This window comes from Lissotriton helveticus, chromosome 1_2 (assembly GCF_964261635.1).
Source record: "Lissotriton helveticus chromosome 1_2, aLisHel1.1, whole genome shotgun sequence".
NCBI classification, from domain to species: domain Eukaryota; kingdom Metazoa; phylum Chordata; class Amphibia; order Caudata; family Salamandridae; genus Lissotriton; species Lissotriton helveticus.
The window spans coordinates 453254655-453271564 of record NC_136058.1 but is presented as its reverse complement, the minus strand read 5'-3'; the positions used below and the strand labels follow the sequence as shown (position 1 = coordinate 453271564).

At 44.9% G+C, this 16910-nt stretch overlaps 1 protein-coding gene across 3 annotated transcripts in view; it reads left to right on the top strand.

Moving 5' to 3' along the window:
• The window catches only part of LOC144807712 (uncharacterized), a 172669-nt gene that overhangs the window by 45142 nt on the left and 110617 nt on the right, over positions 1–16910 (top strand). The gene's annotated exons all lie outside the window — the stretch shown is intronic.

Genomic DNA, 16910 nt, shown 5'->3' with positions numbered 1-16910 from the left:
AGCCAATGTTGCTAACCTCTCTGGAGAATCACTGAGTAGAGTAGCAGGCAAAGAACAAAGCGAGGGTGCATTTATGTGAGGGCTTTACAGCAGCTGTGATCTTTGTTCAGGAAATACAAAGGCACCAACTCTGCCTAACACCCCCTCCCCACTTCCAAAACTTTACATATTTTTATTCAGCCTAACTCGCATCTTTTGCTTGCCTCCGGCTCCAAGTGTAACTCCGCTACCATCCCACAGCCAGTCCCTGGCTTGATTTGTAACCCCACAACCCCCACTGGCTCTTTAGGTAATGCGCCCCCCTATTCCCCCATCCCCCCGCAAACGATACTAGGCTCTGTGCAACCCCTCAGCCATACATTTCAGTCTCTCAGTGCAAGTCCTCTTCTGTCTCTGGCTCCCATCTAAGCCCACTTCCTTTTCTGATCGTCTCCAAGTATTTTTGCGTTTTTGGCATTCATATTCTTTATTAGAACATTGGAACGTTGGGAGCTCCATTGAAAACCATGGCGTGCTCCGGGCTTATAATGGCTGGTATAAGCCCCGAGCTCCAACATTCCAATGCTTCTTTGTTCACAGCTCTGGCTGTAAACAAAGGCTTCAGGGAGCCTGAGGGGATTCCAATCCCCTCGCGCTCCCAAAAGGCTTTGTTTTTTTTGTTAGAACATTCTGCCCTCTAGTGACAGAATGTTCTAATAGCCTTATAGCCCTTCGTAGATGGGCTATACCGCTATTAAAGTCCCTCTCCCTTGTTAAAGGCCCTCGCCTTCGGCTCGGGGCCTTTAACGCTGGAGAGGGCCTTTAATAGCCGATATAGCCCTCTACCGCGGGCTATAAGGCTATAGTATTCATATATTAAGCCGTTCCATGTCTGCGCGAGGGCATGATCGGATCATGTAAAGCTGTGGGTGAAAAAGATAATGACTTACTTTAAATCCCCCTGTTTCCAGAGCACAGGTCTCACCCCTGCCTCTGGTCACTCTTTACTTACTGAAGCTGCTGTCCTGAGAGAGAGAGAGATAGCCACCAGGGTTAGTGACGCCCTCCCGCCAGCTGGGAATGCATCCACCGCCTACTAACCCCATGGTGACGGCGACTGCTGGTTATTGAAAGTTTGTTCCTTTCCTTTTTCAGCTACATTCCTGCTACATTTCTTCGCTTATATTTATTTATGCGATTTGTTGAGCGCGAACAATTGCCCAAGGGCGTCTCGGGGCTAGATGCCATCAAATCTTCTGTCTTGCCCATTGCCTTCTTCATCCCATAAGCACAGATAACCCTCATATCCACCCTTGGTTCCTAGCTGGAGCACAAGTGTTTGTAGATGCCAGCATGAGTCGGGTTTGTGTTTTGTAAATGTAATTTATTTTCTATGTGACCAAAACATATATGATGTAAATATGTAAAATTGCTTTGCCTGTGCATTGTACAACATGCAAAGTTGTGATAGGCACCCATCTCCCAGTTGGAAACTTCTGAGTAAAGTTCTCTTGATGTTTGTAGCGGAAGAGGTGTGGCGCCGCGGCCAGGGCGACTGACGCTGGAATCTGGGGATCACGGTTCGATCCCTGGCACCGGCGGCAGATTAGCCCAGCACCATGTGACTCTGGGCAATAGCTTACTTAATCTTTCCGACGGCCCCCAGCGCCTAGAGACCCTAACGGGTGATTGTGCGCTTTACAAATGTGGATTATTATTATTATTATTATTATTATTATTATTTGGAGGGCTATCTACACTATTTACAACCACAAGTGCGTTCTGTGCAGGCTCGAGGCTAGGGGATTTAGGGAGTAAGTGGGACAGGTGGTTTTCTTTGCAGGGCAAGTAGATTACTGGAGCATGTATCTCTTTGGACAAGTTGTTAAAAATAAAATAAATTCTCCAGGCCAGTGCCCCTTACACTTGCGGCACTGCAGCGGCCTTATCTCAAAAGGTGGACACTGGTAGTAAACACAGGGGCATATTATCAAGGGGGTTTATCTCCGCTTTTTTGGCTTTAAAAGCCGAGAAAGCGGAGATAAAATTATCTCCCTATTACCTAGCTGTTGCTAACACCAGTTAGCGACAGTTAGTAGGAGATAGCGACCATCTTGGGCCCCACTTTGCATGTCAGAGAAATTGATCACTAATGATATGCAAAGTGGGCGTGCCAAGATGTTAGCGACTGGAAACAGTCGCTAACATCACTATCTCCTATTACCAACTTTAGGAGATATTCGCGATAAGTGCAAATATCTCCAAAAGCTAACGCCTGCCCAGAGCAGTTCTTAGCTATGTTATGCAATGGGAGGTGGATAACATGGCTAAGAGCATTAGCTCGGTAATGCATGAATATCGCTGACTTTTCAGCGATATTCATGCATTGCGGCCGATTTTTGTTGCATTTGCGATAAACCTTGGTAATACCAAGGTTTATCTGCGATAAAAATCGCTGCAGGTCGGCGATAAATTTTTGTCTCTAACCAAGCAAAAGCGATAATTATCGCTATTGCTTGGTAATATGCCCCACAGTTCGCATGAGCTTAGTACCACTACCAGGAGCTTAACTCGGGAAGCGAGGCTCGCCCACAAAGAGATTCAAAAACCAGTCCGTGATGAGCGAAACATCTAGGAGGACTAAAGGGGGAGCCGAGCACTGCTTTCACGGGCCCCGTATGTGTGTTCTGACCCCTAAAACACGTTGAATGTTTTTTTAAACCTTATTGCAATTGGTGGTTTATGGCCCTAGCCGCTAGGAAGCTATGGTTGCGGGTAACAACGAGCGGCTCCATCCATCAGTTCAGGCATCTTACTGGAATGCCCGCAAGCACCACAGCACTAAAAGGCAAACTATCTCAGCCAATAGACTCTTTTACGGATACAATCCTGCCACTATCCTTCACACTGCACTAGAGTGCACTGCACTTTGCCCTTAGCATTAACCGGTGTCGTTTGCTTGTTCTTTCCTTATTGATTTACTACAAACGCATCCGTGCTCTTTGGTATGCTGTTTCAGTGTTGTTCTGGTTGTCCTGATTTGAATAATCTGGGCTGGGTAGGTGCTGGTTCGAGTAGGGAACATTAAGCTCTCGCGTCTAACTTCTGTTGATAAGTCTGCCTCTATTTTATATATTGCACTCTGCACTTTGCCTTTCCTAGCCATTGAAGCAGTTGTCTGCACCAGCATTATCAATAAATGTAAAACAGGTGCTAGCTCCTGGCGAGAATATTAGACTCTTGCATCTAATTTTGACTCATTGTTTTATATCAATACTGTAAACATTTTCAGTCATTTATATTTTGTTTTAACATTGTTCACATGACTACTGATTGTAATGTTTTATCATTAAATGGAAAAAAAATTCTGGAAGCCATTTTGACCTGGAATTTTAACATTATCGATTGAAATGATTTTAAGTAACCAAACAATAAAATAAATAATATATTGTGTTAAAATATTATTGCCACATTTGTGTGTTGTGGAAATACATACACACATGGCATGGAAAGTTAAATGCCACTTATCAGCTGCAGCATCTTTTGTGCCGTCCTCTACAGCACAGTGTAAACATGGCTTCGGGCCTACTCTTTGTAGCGTGACAGCAGCTTGAACCCTGCTGCACAAACTTTTTAAAACTACTCTTCAGACAGGTTGGAAAACCTGAATTGAAATATTAAATACGTTACATCTAAACACACCTTGCTGCCCACAAGTATTTACACATGGAACATTTTTTACATTAGTAATAGCACGTTCCCTTGGTGACTAGGCCCATAACGACATGGTCACATCTTAGGCTGTAGATGGCACATAGCAAAAGTGAAAGTATGGATTATATACTTTAACCTATAACTTTACCAGCTACTGAATCAATTCAGAGATTCACATTTCTATTTTATAAAAATCCAATCTGATGGTAAAGTTGAATTTTTGTTAAATACCTGGAAAGTGGGACTTTTAGAAAGTTACCTTTACCCTGCCTGAAACTGCTGGAGGCTAACTTGCATCCAGCAACTGCCCAGCCTGATACTTGGTATGAATGAGGTTTGAAAGAGGTATGAGATTCCTCCAGGAGCTACACAATGGATTGATCTGAATAGGCTTAGATGACTCCTCTGACCTCAACAAAATATGCTGGTGAGGGCTGTATGTATCCTTTTGACACCGCAGTATCAAAATGTGCCCGACAGGTATGTTTAAGCCATATGCAATACTTTGGCACACTTGAAAGTGAGAGAACAGGATGGCAGGGCAATTTGTGTATCCCATTTCTGAGTCCTGTTGGACCCTACATTTGTCCTCCCAGTCTTCTGTCTCCTGGTTTGTTGTGGGTACAGGGCCTACTTCACACTGTATTTTAGTGTTAGATGTGGAAAGATACTAAAGATTACAATAGTGCACTCCCAGAGGTTGAAGTGAGCCAAGGGGCACTTGATGTCCATACGTTTGTTTTACATATTAGAAAAGAGAGGAGTGGAGAGGAGTTTTAGGGGAGAGGAGTTGGCCTAACGGCTCAGGCGCTCGACCTGGGGATCTGGGTTCGAGTCTCGGTAACGACGCCGAAACCTCCTGTGATTCTGGGCAAATCACTTAATCTCCCCGTGCCTAAAATGAATGTGTGTATGCAGTGTATCAAGGACCCCCTGATAAGGATATAATTCCTGGGTCAGGGCAATAATTCAATATAAAGGTATAAACCCAGGCCAAACAGAACAAAAAGGCACAAACAAGGCTATTTAAAACAACAAAATGTATAAGACCAAACACAACAAGGTACTATACTGATGTATAAAAATAATTTAATTATACTGATAAAAAAGGATTAAACACATACAATTATATGCATATAATTTGTTTGATACATTTGATACACTAAAAAACTTAATTGCTTTTCTTATTAAAAAAGTACATTAGTTATAATGGAAACACTGTAGTGGTGTTGTAGTTATTTCAAAAAGGAACGTGGGAGGCTGTTTTCTGTCAACGCGTTTCGACACGCATTGGTGTCTTCATCAGGACAAAATCTCATCCAGCCAAATTTCTAGAGAGAAAAATACTTTTAGATTCCTCGAATACATAGTACCATGTGTTTATAAAACCAGTTTTAAGTTTTTCTTTCTATTCTAGAGACTGATGTATTTTCAAAATCATAGAAAAGAGAGAGAAGAAGGGGTGAAATGAAGTAGTCAGGGGTTAACAGACCATCTATTATTATAGTAACTGGTGTAATTATTGGGGTTAGTTTTAATTAAACAAAAAGGGGAGTTCCTATTTCTAAGGTCCCAACCTAATTTTTGGAACCAGCTAATGTCGCCATAGCCTTAAACTATCTCTATTTTAAGTATCCTCTACTCTTTGTATTCGTTTCAGTATGGCAACAGTAGCATGGTGAGAGCAAAGAATCACTCAGCTTTGTTAAATGGGAAAACCACATTTCCCTGGAATTCAGTTGAAACCCAGGTGATAATTATAAGGCTGGAATAATAATAAAAGGCAATGAACAGATTTCTTAATTTATATTACAAAGTCATGTCTCTTATTTCACCATAACTATTATAGGGCAATGTTCAAGGTTTCAAGGTTCCAGATGTTCTAATCTACTGGGTTCCTACAATATAGTGACTAATCAGAAAATGAACATCTAATTATTCATCGCGCTTTTGTTCTTATAATCGTGTTTTTTGTTTTAACTATTATGTGGAGACAACTTTTTATGAGTCAAAACCTACACTGAGGTCCAATCTATTTGCCTACATTCCAGGTATTGGAAACTCCCTTAGATGTATCGTAGCTACCTTTCCATTTTTATGCTTTTTTTATGCTACCAAATGCACGATCCAGCTTATATTGTGAACGTGACTCTGATACTTATATGTAGCAAGTTCCACTTCTTACCTATAATGACTTCAGTCGCATTCTGTGTATTTCATAATCAGAGGCACAGAAAAAACGGGGCACCTTTTATTTCCTGTCATATAGGTATGTGAAATCTGCAAAAAAACGCGATTCCTGGCTTTTAATCGAATTGCTGTTAAAAGTTTTCATTTTAAACCCCTCATTTGCATAAGCACGTATATTATTTACATATTATCGCATTACCTTCGAGTTGCGATTTCACTGCACACATCCCATTTTTTCTGGCGACAGGTAAAACCCGATATGTTCTTTTAAAAGCCAATATTCTGTTGTGGGAAAAACGTGCACTTATCAGCTTAAAGATGTTTTATTCCGATTTACTCACAATCAAGATACTTTGGGTATGTTTCCATATTCGGGCGTTTGGATAGTACCTACATATGGCACTTCTCCTCGCAAGCATTACATGATTGTAAAAGAGGTTCGTTTATGTAAACGGCCGCAGCAGGTTAAATAACTGCACATTGCATTATTTCGGATGGAAATATACGCTAATAGAGGAGTTAGGCATTCACGTTATGCTGTCTGTTCTCGGTTGCGCTAAACCGCACTTGATAAATTTCAAAATATGTACCTTTAAAAACACGTGTGTTGCAGCCGATGACTTCGGCGTCTGAGGCGGGGAAACTTGTAACCGCCAGCTAAATGCGTCTAGGTTTGACAGCGGTAAACTTTTAAAAATCGAACAAACTGCAAGCAAAAGGTTACATTTAGGGGAGAGCCCACCATGTTATCCTAGCATTAAAATACTATTCCTAATAAATTCTATTTGAAGTGTAGCTTGTGTTTACCTTTGCGAGTATTTTTATTTTTCCGTGTAATCTGTCTTCAAAGATCTTATTTATTCGGCACTCACGGACGTGCAGAAAGATGAGGCAGACCTCGTCTCATCCCGCGCTACTCTCGAGGTCACTACCCCACAGCCGCTTTTTCTTGTCTGAATATCCGTATGACTGCAAAACATTAAAATGCAATCATAGTGTTACACGCCTTAGTTAAAGTGGATTTCTTTATAAAATTGGAGGAGTAAACCTCCTAGGGCTCTAGCAGAGAAACGCTTACCGGTTCTGTTTGAGGCAGACTCCTACCATGCGGCGGGCCAGGTGATTCGAGAAAGGAAAGGGGTTTGAGAGCCGCCTTTCCATTGGTATTTATACCGATGACCTCTAGTGTCATAACTACGGAGACACGCCTCCATTTAAAGGCCTAATACTCGAAAGAATAGTTCTACTATCAGTGTGCTTATGTAAGTAGACAGTACCTATCGCTTTTATAAAGCGCAACTCTAATTTTTAGATTTTCGGAAAATGAACTAGGCTGAACGCAAATTGATATTAGTAGCTACACATCTCATGACATGGAAGGAGACTTATTCATTACCAATCTTAATTGCCAAATTCTATTAGTTTGTATTAGTGCATGATAATTCATATTCAGGGCATAATCCTTTATATGAATCTCTTTTCTATGTAATGGCATTCTCCCAGGACAGTTCTTGGTTAAGGCCATGATCATAAGTACCAAGAGTAAAAATCCATGTTTGTCCGTCCTCATGTAACGTAACTGGTGCTATGTAAAGCGCTCTGATACCTGATTCGGTTTGGGTCTAGTTCGCGCTATATAAAACTCTATAAAACTCTACAAAAAAAAAAACAATTCCCCTACTTTTTTGTGAAAAGCAATCCATCCTGGGACACTTAATTTTGACAGTTGAAATGTTCCTGCTGAAGTGTAAGGTATCATCATCTGTGGGAGGAGACCGACTTATACTCTCTATGGCCACAAGGTACCCATCGGCCACTCCGGCTCACTGAACACAGTCCTCAGCCGAGTGCACTGTGAAGTTATGGTTCTGGCCACTCGGCTGAGGACTGTGTTCAGTGAGCCGAAGTGGGCGAAGGGTACCTTGTGGCCATAGAGAGTATGTCTGTCTCCTCCCACAGATAGAGATGGCGGATTAACGACCCATATCTTGGGTGCCTACTTTTGAAACTGCCAGTATAGCCATCTAACTACATTACATATGAGCGTGATATACATCCGTTTAGAGTGACGTGTACCTATATTTGGTTCTCATGAATGCCTAAGAACCCCTTGTGTAGTCTACTAAAGGCAGATACATGTTGACCTTCGAGGGGGTATATTTGTTTTGAACCCTCGTCCTCTGCTTTTTTAATCCTATTCAAGGGCATTACTGAATAAAACGATTTGAGCCCTTGAGATAGTTTTGTTATTGGGTTTAATTGGCGCCTGAATCACCCCTGAAGGGGTATCTCTGCGCTTGTGGACTGGCACTATGAGAAATGACTAAAACAAGTGCGTTTTCATTAATTTTCTAAACTTAAGATGGTCCGGGCACTGGCTCAGTGTGAGAGGGAGCGAATTCCAGTGCGGGGGGAGAGATACGAAAAAGCTTTCCCCCTGTCCTAGACTTATTGATCCTGGGCACTCTGAGATGGGATTTTGAACTGGTTCGTAGATCCCCCTAAGGGGAGTGTATTGGTAGAATTTCTCCGCAAGGTATGTTGGACCATTGTTAAACACCGCCTTATGGACGATGCAGCAAACCTTGAATTTGATGTGTTTGCGCACCGGCAGCCAATGCAGTTGCTGCAGCAGTGGAAGCGATGGGGATCTGTAGGGGGCATTAGGGACCAGCCTTGCCGCTGTATTTTGGACTACCTATAAGCGATCTAACGAGGCTTCGTTAGCCAAAATCAGTAGAGCATTACAGTAGTCGAGTCAACTCAAAACTAGTGCCTGAATGAGAGTCTTCTGTGTGTGATCTGGAAGAAAAGGAAATGCTCGTCTCAGTAGATAGTAGGTACGGCTTAAACAGGAGCCCTGTGGTACTCCCTTGGTCAACTTCTTAGTCGTAGATCTATAAGGTCCCAGGTTGACTGTCTAGGAACGATCCGAGAGGAAGCTAGTCATCCCTGCACAGCCTCTCCTTTTATCTCCGATTCCTCAAGTCTCCTCAGCAAAATCTTATGATCGACTGTGTCGAATGCCGCAGAGAGATCTAACAGCACAAACAGAGTGGATTGCCCTCTATCTAGTGCTAGTCTGATGTTGTCCGTGACAGCCACCAGGGTTGTTCCGGTACTATGTTTAGGCCTAAAGCCTGGTTGTGACACATCCAAGCTACCTGACGCTTCGACTTGAGGTGACAGATGTTGATTAATATGCTTTACCAAGATTTTGCTCAGTAGCGGTAAGAGGGATACTGGTCGCAAATTGGAGAGATCTGTATTTTTGCAGTATCTGATGACTTCTGCTACTTTCCATTCTAATGGTAGGTGACCTTCCTTTAATGACGCATTCAAGATGGAGCAAATTGGAGCGGACAGTTGTTTAGCAAGAACCGCAGAGATTTTGGCCGGTATTACATCGAGTGGAGAACCTGATTTTACAGTGTGTGATAAGGTTTCCACTTCTTCCCCAGTGAATGGAGGCAAGCTCATCAAAGGCTTCCCCCTTGTGTAGGAAGTGTGGTCATAAGTCCCGACCGACTTCATATTACCGGCTATGGTGATTCTATTATAAATCCGATACATTTTCTGCTCAAAGTATTCCGCTATAGTGTTGCATAAGGCTTGGGATGGAGGTTCTTCCAGATCACAGGCTTTGGGGTTCGTAAAAGATTTAAGGTTCTGGAATAAGGCCTTGGGGGCATTCCCTGCCCGAGTTAAATGCTGAGCAATGGATGCTTTCTGGGCTATTTTTATATTTTTGTGATACTGGGCTAATAATGTCCTATATTTGTATTTATCCCTTGTATTATGGGTCCGCCTCCATCGCCTCTCCAGATTTTTACAACGTCCTTTCTTACTGCGTAGTTCAGTGGTAAACCAGGCTGCTTGAGCCTGCCTAGGCTTACCCATTGAAGTTTTTAAGGGCGCAAGTTGATCAATTGCAGCCTTCGCCAAGGCATTGAAGTGGGCTAATCTCTCCTCTACCTTTTCGTGTTTTCCATCCCATGCCGCTGGGAAGGTAGCTGAAAAAGCCTCTGGAGTGATTTTGTGCCACTGTCTGTTGGACTTGGCCCTTCTGGCAGGTTCACCCCTAAACTTTTTGCTTTTAATGGTGACCTGGTGATGGTGATTTTTGGTTTCTGCGCACTTTTACTGTGGCCCAGTGGAAAGTGCGTGCGCACTCTGAGTGCATGTGGTGAGATAGGCCTGCCCTCCCATAGGAATGCATGGGGAATGTATGTGTCCCTGGTAGTTCCTGATGCGTGGGGTGTGCAGGCTCAAGTCTGGTATGTGCGGACTTGTGTGATTGAATGCTGCGCAATGATGCGTGCAGCCTGTTTGTGTCTAATATGGAAGTGCCACTTCTAGAAGTGTGCCTGTCTGTGCAGTGAATGTGCTGGCGTGTGATTGGCTGGAGCTGGCTGGGGTGCCAGGCTCCATGAGTCATGATGGGTCTGCCCCGGTGGTGAGTGGAGAGATTAGCATGTGTGATGTGAGGGAGTGGTGCACCTGGGACCTGAATAGGGCTGGGCTTTCCCCACACAATGCTGGCTACACCCCCTGTGGTGCGACTGATGACCCTAGCCTGCCAGGTGAATGGAAAGTGTGGCTGGGGAAAACAAAGTTCTCCAAAACCAGCTGCGACTGGTTTCTCCCCCACCCTGCACCCTGAGACAAAGGATTTTAATGTATAAAAAGGGGCTGTGTCCTCTTGCAATCTGTTCTCTTCCAGGATCCTGAGGGGGGCTGCTGCTGCTGCTGGCACCAGGAGGACCGCCACTTGGACTGCCTCCCTGCCTGGAGGCCCAGTGAGCTGGCTCTGGGCCCAGCCTTGCCCCCCTGCCTGCCTAAAAGAACTTTTCTGGAGCTTTATTTTACTTATAGCGCTTGGGAGCGCTTTATTTTACCTAGCGCCTGGGAGCGCTTTATTCTTCCTCTAAGCGCTTGGTAGCGCTTTATTTCCACTTTCACGGCTGCCCACGCCGCCTATTGCCGTGTCTTTTTGCCCTTGTGTGACCCCTGACGGGTGCCCACCCTGCCAGGGACCTGGTCCTGATTTGTGCCTCTTCACGGGAGTCCACCCTGTGTTATTTAATCACTTAATCCCGGGAGCCTACCCCGGATATTGCCCAAAAGAAGTCACCACCGCGGGCCTGGGAGATTTCGAACCGAGGGCTGCGCCCGCCCCCTTCGCGCTGGGATTGGTCCCTGGGCCACGAGGACTCCCGCATCGTCATACCTGGGCCGTGCAGGGATTGGATCAGCCTCAAGGGCGTCGGGCCGTGTGGCTTGCTGGCAGTTTTCAGGTAGCCTCTTTGTTGAAAGCCCCGAGAGGCTCCTCCTGAGTGTGGGGCCATTGTGCATTGAGTCCCCCGAGCGGGACTCCACCTAAAAAGGGACATTATTTCTTTAAGAGCCCCAAGGCTCCAGAGGCCTCCCGTTTTCGAGCCCTCGAGGCTCAGGGGGGACATATTTGCATATTTCGAGTCCCCCGAGTGGGACTCCAACGAGACGGGCATTTTTGTTGTTAGAGCCCCGGAGGCTCTAGAGGGCATTTCCTTTGTTCAGAGCCTATGAGGCTCCCACCTAGCCCCACCTTTTTCTCGAGTCCAGAGGGGCTCAGGGAGCATATTGTTGACGAGCCCCGAGAGGCTCGTGGCGGCATATTAATTTGGCAAGCCCCGAGAGGCTCTGGGGTGCCACATTTGCTCGAGCCCAGAGAGGCTCAGGGGGACATTGTAATTGTTTAGGGCCACGAGGCTCCAGCTTTGGCCCCATTGTCTCCACAGCTGCCCATCACTTAGTGGGCAGCTGCTACGTTTAGGCCCCTGACATTTGGGACACAGGGCGTCCTAGCCCTAGAGAGGCCAGTTGGCCTAGGGACTGCCACAGGTGGTGGCTTATGTGAATTCTGCGCTATTGTGTTCTCACACCTCTGAATGTGTTGTTTATGCATCATGTGTTCTCCTGTGCTGCACCTCTGAATGTGTTTTGATGCTGCATGTGCCTTGTTCTTACACCTCTGAATGTGTTGTTTATGCATCATGTGTTCTCCTGTGCTGCACCTCTGAATGTGTTTTGATGCGTCATGTGCCTTGTTCTTACACCGCTGAATGTGTTGTTTATGCATCATGTGTTCTCCTGTGCTGCACCTCTGAATGTGTTTTGATGCGTCATGTGCCTTGTTCTTACACCTCTGAATGTGTTGTTTATGCATCATGTGTTCTCCTGTGCTGCACCTCTGAATGTGTTTTGATGCTGCATGTGCCTTGTTCTTACACCTCTGAATGTGTTGTTTATGCATCATGTGTTCTCCTGTGTTGCACCTCTGAATGTGTTTTGATGCGTCATGTGCCTTGTTCTTACACCGCTGAATGTGTAGTTTATGCATCATGTGTTCTCCTGTGCTGCACCTCTGAATGTGTTTTGATGCGTCATGTGCCTTGTTCTCACACCTCTGAATGTGTTGTTTATGCATCATGTGTTCTCCTGTGCTGCACCTCTGAATGTGTTTTGATGCGTCATGTGCCTTGTTCTTACACCTCTGAATGTGTTGTTTATGCATCATGTGTTCTCCTGTGCTGCACCTCTGAATGTGTTTGATGCATCATGTGCCTTGTTCTTACACCGCTGAATGTATGTTTTTGCATCATGTGTTTTGTTCCCATGCCTATACCACTAAATGTATGGTGATACTTAGGTGGTTGATTTCTCCTAGTACAGGTGTTTCTAGTGAGGTCCTGGTTCCCTGCGTGACATTCTACTAAGGGGGTTAGGGTTGCGTAGGTGGTACTTACCTCTTACCAGTGATTACTGGTTGTGTGCTACATGATTATTTGGTGCTTAACTATCTCCAAGGGCTTGATACTGAGCTTGCCCCCTGACCAGAGTCCCAGGACCAGTGGACTCTATTGTGCCTTCCCTGACAAATTGCTGGGACTTGTCTGATCTCCTTGGGCCACTGGGGCCTCGCCTGAAGTGTACCTCGCTCACTCCCCTGCAGCTCGTGCCTAGCCGCCCCCGCCAAGAGCCGCACCGCTCCTTGTGAAGCCGTGCTCTGCTCCGCCTGGGCCGGCCGCATCCTGCACCTCGGCAGCTTGTGCCTTGGCCGCCCTCATGCCTCGAGCCGCGCCGCTCTCCTCTGAGCCGCGTCCGCTTTGCTGGGCCGCCCGCACCCTGCCCCCTCCTCCTCTGAGCCCACACCTTGGTCGCCCCAACCAAACGCTTGTAGCGCGCGGGTCGCCACCGCCCTCTCAGGCCTACTGAGGAGATCACTTGCATTATCCCTCGCAACCAGAACGGAAGGTACGGTCCGTATCCGCCGCCAGTTATTATATGTTGTATGTTCTAAAAGTGTTACTTCTAAAAATGCTTATTCCTGACAGTGTTCCAGGTGGCCCTGTCCTGTACAAATCCCCTGTAAATTCTGCCCGTGCCTGTTGGCACATTGTAAAGTGTGTGTTTCTATCTAATGTGTTTTGTAATACAAAGGCTATTTTTACATATACCTTGTGTGGAGTTCCTTTTGTGGGGGTCCTGGGATGTTGTTGCTGGGTGCGTGCGGAAATGCTTTACACTTCGGCTCTGAGATAAGCCTGACTGCTCGTGCCAAGCTACCAAGAGGGTGAGCAGGGGTTATCTTAGCGGGTGACTTCCTTACCCTAACTTAGGAATGGTGGTTTCTGCCTGGCTTTGGCGCAAGCCTTAGCCAACCAGAAATCCCATTTCTAACACTGTCTAAATGAGTGTTTGGAGTCAAGGCCAATCTTTTCCGTATCTCTGGGTCCCTGAATCTAAAATTGAGAAATGCATGGTCTGACCAACTCACGGGACGTGGAATTTCACATATGATGTGGGGTGAGTTAGTGAAAATAATATCTAAAGTGTGGTCAGCAGTATGTATTGAGCCTTCATTGATCTTAGTTATGTCTAATGCTGCGAGGTCGGCCAATAGAGCCGCGGCCTCCGTATTCTCCACGTACTTGCTATGCACGTTAAAATCTCCAAGTAGGAGAACATTTTAGTAGAAATGTCATATGGAGCTATTAATTCCATCAGCTGCAGCGAAATATCTCCAGTGGGGCCTGGGGGACGGTGACCAAAGCTCTCTTCCAGCTATGCTGTGGGGTTAGGTCTAGCCTGAAAATTAGGATTTAAATGTTTTCATTGCTCCGTTGCTCCTAAATAGTGACTGTAGCCCCGTCTCTGTAAACAATAGCTATCCCTCCCCCACCTTGAGGTGTCTGTCAAGTCTTTTATAACTTTTCTTGCACGTTTCACTGCACTCTGTCCCTCACTCACCGGAATCACTTTGTGGCAACCCTTTGCCTAAAAACACATCAGCTCCTCCCCACACCACCACTTTAGGTGGGGAGTTGTAGCCCACACCTGGGAGCATTTGGCCCCGATGTGCGGCGGGGGCCCAATGATGAAGCATGCCACCCTTGGGTGGGTGAGGGTTCTCGTCCGGTAAGGAGATCTCTTTCCCACATCACACTAAACCCCATTACTAGCAGGTCATATCCTTAGTGAGTTGTTAGATTCAGATAGGGAGTGATATGTTCCTTGTAGATCTCCCTTGGATCCTATGTGTGGTATTATTGCAAGGGGTTTACCAGCTGAGCTGTGAAGTGGCTGCTTTTAATGGAGTTATTACAAAAAAATGCACTATGTACAGTCTGAGTATTACTAAAATCTGTATATTGAAAGCACTTTTTTTTTATCTTAAACGTATTTGAACATTTAATAGCAGCCCACCTTCTACTGTGTGAAATGCGAGTTTAAAGTAATGCCTTGCACATTCACAGTGCTGTCTGTCACAGGCTAGGACCTTGTAAGCACTAAAAATACACAAGTTGCTATTCTTCACTGCTCCAACAGGATTCAGTTCTCTGGCTCTGTGGTTACACTACACACACACTTCTGCAATGTATTAACGAACAGAGGATTCATAATGTATGAGAGCTCATTTCCCACTGATTAACTTTACTTGCATTTATTTTTATTTAAACTGCGTTATTTTATATGTGGTCATTTGAAGCTGAAAGACCCAAAAGGTTACATAATATTTTGATTTTTAGCCATGCCTTTGACCCTGCCCACACGCTCACTGACACCCCACCTCCCAACCCTATTGCACACAGCATCACAGTTCCTGTACTTTTTAGGGCTCGCCTGTCAATGCGCTTGCGAGAATATAGGGGCTTATCCAGAGCTTAACTAAACTGGCGATTTCCTGCAGTGCCCGTGAAAAGGCAGCTCAATGCGCTAGCGCATTGACCTAAAAAGCGCGTGCACATCACTTCTACTCCCCCTAATTGCTTAAAGGGTTCGGCTCCCCGCCCCCTGCTTCACGGACGCTCCTCAGGCCACCAGCCTGCCACCCAGATCGCAGCCTGCCCAGCCTCACTCGCAATTAATTTCTCTTTCTCGTCTCCCTTCTTTGTTGGCAGCTAACATGATATGACAAACACATTTGGACGGAGCGTTACTCATTTGCACTATTCATTTCGATCCATTTTACTTCATAAATATAACTTGTTTGCACAAATAATATTTATTTGTAAAAAATAATCCTTGTGACTTGGAAAGAAGCGTTAGGTATCTTTTACTCTTATTAGGTTTGAAAAACTAAGTTCAGACCAAGAACGTAGCTGGTTTAGGACCGGAATACATTTGGGAAAAAAAGGCGGTTTATTTTGGTGTGTTATTTTAGCGACGGTTAGTGTTAAAGGGTTTACTGGTATAATCAAGCTAGACCCACGTTTTCTCATGCCAGTAATACATGTACAACAGCACTCTGAAAGCCTCCAGTGAAGCCACAGAGGAGGTTTAAACGAGTGACTAATGGATTTCAGTGTGGCTATGCAGAGACAAGCACTGAAATGCTTTCGTTTAACCCTTGATGTGCTCCACTTGTTTTACAGTGTTATGATATTGTTGTATCCCTTTAAAGCGCTATGATCCGTGTTTTGCAGCATTGTGAGCTAACATGCAAACGGGATAAGTTCAGAGTCCAGTCAGTTGTGGGCTGTGGCTCTCGCCCGTTCCCGACATTCCTTAGTCGGACCTCCGATTACATTATCCACACATTTTTCGATAAAAACATCACGTGTGAGAACGTTGCCCTGGCCAACAGAAGGTTGTTTAGAGTTTTTGAACATTCAGCTTTTAAATGTCACTCATTTACTACAGGTTTATTTCAAAAAATAGTTTAGCCAGAAGCATTGCGTCATAGTAGCGGACAAGTTTAAGAATTGAGAGATTTGGAAATATTTCTGTTGAAAGCTGTTGCGTTGTGTTATACAGCTCCTAACGCGCGGTTACCACAGCCAACAGCGCTTCTTGTTTATGACACGAAAATGTGATGGGCACACAAATATTTTCAAGGCACACCACATTATTTTTCTTAGAAAAGAACACAGTAACGGTGCCAGGCTGTGATAATACTAATTCTATGCCAGAACAGTGTAATCAGCTGACACCTGGCATGCAATTTAATAGCGGAGAACAAAATGTTCATTTTGATCCAAAAGGCCCATGGGTTGGTAGAAATCCCAACTCCGCAAATTGATTTCCACAAGTGCTTTGAGTACACGTGGGCATTGGAGCTACTGTGTGCAATTTCTTATACCTTGAATGCACCTCTCATTCTCAAAAGTTTGCTCAATTCCAAGAACATTTGAGAAGACAGGCATTTCTTTGCGCCTTGTTTTTTTATCAGGTTCCCGCCTGCTTTGTCAATAAAACCAATGCCTTTGATTGATATCATAAATTATAGCAGCTGCAGTTCCCCTGCATTGACGACTCATGAAAACGGGCACCAGCAGTAATGTTACTTTGCAGCTGCAATTTCGATGTTATTTTTGAATGATTAATGTTCAGCCGCTGCAGATTGACTTCCCGTATTCTGCTGCCTAAGGTCAGCGTCTACGTTGTCAGCGAGTCCTTTCTTGCACACAGAAACAAATAATATACCTAAGTCATGCAACTTAAACGTGCATTTCTTGGACTTTTTTTTTAACTTACAAAAAGGG